Raw genomic sequence first — 4,780 nt, 5'->3', positions numbered from 1 at the left:
CAAACAATTTTCTTCAAAAATTTATTTCTCGGGCTAGGGACCTCGGAATTCGATTCCTGGCATACGCCCAAGTCGCATATTTTACTACAGACCCTATGGGACCGTCAAATTACGGGCCTGGGTCCGTTTACAAAAAATATTGACCGAGGTCAACTTTAATCAATTTAAAAGGCAAAATTCAACATTTTTCTTAGATTTCACATAAGAGCTATCCGGAAATGCGTCCGGACTGCGCACACAAATCGAGAAGAAAGAAAATGAGATTTTTAAGGCCTCAAAAACCGAATTCGAATTTTAAAAGAAAAGATGACCCCTTGGGTCATCACAATATGAAACAATTTTCCGTTAAATAAAAGTCGTTGAACCCTCTTGATCAAAGGGATGCCTTGGTCGGATAGTTTAAGCGAGTTCAACAAATGCAGATGGTTGTGTATTCGATTTCTTATGCTAAATCAAGGATAGCTAATATTACTAAATACTTCCAATATCGTACACGATTGTAACATTCTGTCTTAGTAATTCTTTGAAATAATGATTCCGTAATTTTTACTTTTTTCAAGTTTAAGAATGGAGCGTGTTTTTACATTTTTTTCATTTTTAAATGTAAAAATATTGAATTTTGTTTTTTTATTTTTCCTTCATATTTTGTTCTATCCAAACAGCCTTTAGATATGAAACTTCCATATCGCTTCTTCGTCTTCTTTCTTGTATTATTTATTTAAATTATTTTCTCACTATAAAAAACTGGGGTAATTGCGGCGATCATAATTGTTTATAGAGGCGGTTAAGAACCGCTGTTATTATCACTAATGGCGGCCAACATACCCGCCGTAACCGCTTCCGCCAAAAGGTGTAATACGGCGATTTTCGTCGAACCACCGCAATATGCAGATAAAGCGCCGCAATATGCATATGTAAGTACGACTAGTTACTTTCCTTATTGTGGCAGTTTGTAACCGCCGTAATTGCTCTCTTTCAAATTTTAGCCATTTTATACTACCATAATTGTAATATTTTTAATGTTAATTTTCAATTCCACATTTAGATCCTTTATCCTTTCTAATGCACAAAATCCATCATAATATGTTATCAAGCACCCATCATAATAATTAACATAAATTATAGTAGAGAATTAGATAAGCTAAATATTCATCATATTAAAACATACCCAAAATCCACATCATCCAAGATTCAAGTTTAAGTTGCAGAGAGTTATTCAATAGTTACAACACAAAAAAACGTAATTCATCCTAACAATGATTACTAATTGTTGTTTGCTCAGTTTTCATATACTTCCGCCAAAGGATCTTCTTGGCCCAGTTGGTGACAGAAAGACATCTCCTAGATTGGGTGCCGGCATAATATAACATTAAATACCAAGTTAACATATATTCAGATCTAAATAAGCAGCACATATAAGTAGGAACGAAAAACACAGCACAGAACTTATTCAAAATTGTCAGAACTATTCAGTCAGTATCTAATGGAATAAATTCCTGAAAAAAAAGGAAAAAACAAAATACAATGTACAAGTCTTTGCGACAAGTTTTCAAACATCGCTGAATCAGACTAACAATGTCATTATAGAAATTCAGAACTATAACTAACTTGAGAAAAATATTCTTCTCTCTCCGGTGGGAATAATTTGAACTACACTGAATTAGCAGAAATTCAGAACTATACTGAATCAGAGAAAAATATTCATCAAGGTCACATAATAAACTATTGATACTAACTTGAGACACACAATACCAAAGCATAACAATCCGACTCAAGGGCAACTCCGACTCAATTGTCGACTGATTGAAAAAAAAATGTTGATTAATGGAACTTCATATCCTTAATAAATCTGACCCGATTGTCAAATCACAAGAGAAATAAAAATTGCTAATAGAAGGAACTTCCTATTTTGTCGACGTGGATCCCAATAAAAGAAAGGATAAAGTAAGGATAAAGTTAAGTATACCTATCAAATATAATTTTGTCGACATCGATCCCAATAGCTTTACCAGCTGTTTTAGATCCCTCGGCTACCTATCAAAGCCATAAATGATATTTTGGTTAATATTAGCAGAACAAAAACTAAAAATGTCAAAATTTAAACAAACACAAACTTAATTGAACAAAAAAGTAACAAAACTTGACACAAAAATAAAAGAAAAAAGAAATAAAACTATTAGCAGAAATGGACAGCTAAACCAGTGAAATCGACGGCCGAATCAAAAAAATTTACTGCCAAACAGTGAAATTGATGGCTTAAGCAGTGAATCGACAGCTAAAATCAGTGATTTAAACTGATCTTCGTCCAATACCCACACATGCACGCCTAAGATCAATGAAATCAATGGCTAAATCAACAAAATCGAAACCTAAATCAGTGAATTCACGGCTAAAATCAGTGATTTAAACTGATATCCATCCAATACACACACATGCACGCCTTAAAACAGTAAAATCAATGGAATTTTGGAAGGAATTACACGAACGACTTGAAACCGGATTATTAGAAAAGGGCTATCGTCTCAAACACATTACCTTAAACGACTTGAAATCTGATCTCCTTACATAAAAGCTATGGCAAAATGTCTGTTTGTTTAGACCTTAAACGATATGGGGGAATGAATTTGATACATATTTATCTAGGGCTTTAGAGAGAAAGAGAGAGAAGGTGTAGAGAGAAGGTCTATGGTTTAGAGAGAAAGAGACCGTCTGTTTGATGGCTTAATGTTTTAATAAAGTTCTTAATATTAAACATTAGTGGCGGTTTTGAACTGCCGTAATTGTTAAAAAAAAAATGCCATTTTAACATATGCACTAATGACGTCTGGAACGCCGCCGTATTATGATATATATTGCGGCGGTTTTGATGAACCGCCGTTATTTAACCGCCGCAATAATTCCGGTTTTTTGTAGTATCTTTTCATAGTTTTGGAACTTTTTATTATAAAAGTATTAATTTAGTTTAGTTTATAGCTCTCTTTCATTGTTTTTTGTTTACAATTAGCACAGGCTAAATTAAAATTAATAAGTAAGTAATTTTAGTATTTCTATATTAATCACATTGATGATTGTTACGGTAAAACTTGTAAAGAGTTTCTAAAGTCTTAAGAGATTATTAAGTTTGTAAAGGTAAATAGATTTATTGTTAAAATTTAGGTATAGATATAAATTATTTTAAGAAGTGTGATTTTGAAACAAAATAAAGAGTAGCGGGCATAATCTTTTTTAGGTAAACTCTATTTGTTAACTTAATGTTAATTGTACTATCGATTTTCGCTGAGGATTTCAGATGTGTTTGAACCCACTTGCATAAAATTTTGGATCCGCAAGTGATATAACTGAACAAAAAGCATTTTAAGTTGACTCTAGGATAGTCACGAAGAAGCTGCAAATATATTTGTCTAATAATGCTCTGTCTCTCCTTTAAAGTTTGTTGCACCTGCTCCAATCTTGCCTTTAGAATCTTTCTTATCATCCAACTAGCTTGTTGAAGCATAGAGATAGTATCTAACTGATTGCCTCTTATATAGTAACGTATGAATTCACCTAATCTATAACTTATCTTGCTTGTGAGCAAGATCTTAGTCACTCTTGGCAATAGCTGTTCCGTTCCAAAATTGAATATTAGTTAGATCTGAGTCCCCCAATGAATTTAGGTGTATATACCTTATCCCAAGCTACTAAAGCCTCTTAGTAATAGTATTAGCTCCAAACCAAATATAATATTGCAGAAGATCGTGGGTTAACAAACACATAATTACAAACAAAGTAAATAGAGGAAATAATCAACATAAGAATTTAACGAGCTTTGGCTAAGCCTAATCCTCGGGGCAGAAGCAGAGAGAGTTTTCCACTATGATTGAGAAGAGAAGCACAATACAATTTATGAAATTCCCAACTACAACCCCTATATATAGATCCCAAATAGTCTCAAACCTATTAGAGAAAGGTTTCCCAATCCGACAAGGGCAATAAGTTTTCCTTTTCCAAATCTATTAGAACAATGGATTTTCCCAAACCTATAGAATTATGGGTTTCCTAAAAATACAAGGAAATAATTCAAGTCACAAATAATAGATTTTTCCCTTGGCTTGAATTATGTTCATCAACAGAAACAACGTCTCTCTACCTTGCCCTCAGCCCTTGCAAGGGCTCTACCCATTACCGCACACATCAACCAGGTCTAGGCAACACCTAAACTTGTTAAGAGACTCAATCTCTTCAACACTAATCCGCCGATTTGGTTCTGTAATCAGAATAGGTTCTAGATAGCTATAACACTCAAACGCATCAAAGGTCTTTGCAACTGCCAAAGCTAATCCCACATGATTCGTAAATCTAAGAAGATTTCCTCAAGTACGTTGCGGTAGGTTGATCACTCTCTTCTCTCTACCTGTTACAATGCTATATGGTTGGTATTGATCAATATGATATATTAATGCACGCGTGCAACATCAACCATAAAGCATTGCAACAAGCAGAGAGAAGAGAGTGATCAATCGAGCGCAAAGGTTTGCAAACGTAGTTGAAGAGAATTTTCTTGGATATACGAATCCTTTGGGATTGCTATGGCAGTTGCAGAGACCATTGATGCGTTTGAGTGTATAGCTATCCAGAAGCTATTCTGAGTACAGAACCAAATCGAAGGATTAGTGCTATGACGACCCTATTTTTCCTCCGTAGGATGCCATGACGACACCTAGTCTCTAAGACTAGGTAAGCCTAACAATTATACCAAATAACTGAATATAAGCGAAAACTCAATATCTGGAGTAAATAA

General features: G+C 34.1%; 1 long non-coding RNA gene across 1 annotated transcript; it reads right to left on the bottom strand.

The window, feature by feature from the left end:
- Positions 1,156–2,681, bottom strand: LOC109228193. The gene is made up of 3 exons (XR_002068326.1): positions 2,536–2,681; positions 1,967–2,034; positions 1,156–1,341 (listed from the first exon to the last, which is right to left on the bottom strand). It is a non-coding gene; the product is annotated as an uncharacterized LOC109228193 (long non-coding RNA).

This window comes from Nicotiana attenuata, chromosome 6 (genome assembly GCF_001879085.1).
Source record: "Nicotiana attenuata strain UT chromosome 6, NIATTr2, whole genome shotgun sequence".
Classification (NCBI taxonomy): domain Eukaryota; kingdom Viridiplantae; phylum Streptophyta; class Magnoliopsida; order Solanales; family Solanaceae; genus Nicotiana; species Nicotiana attenuata.
This window is presented reverse-complemented; position numbering and strand designations above follow the sequence as displayed.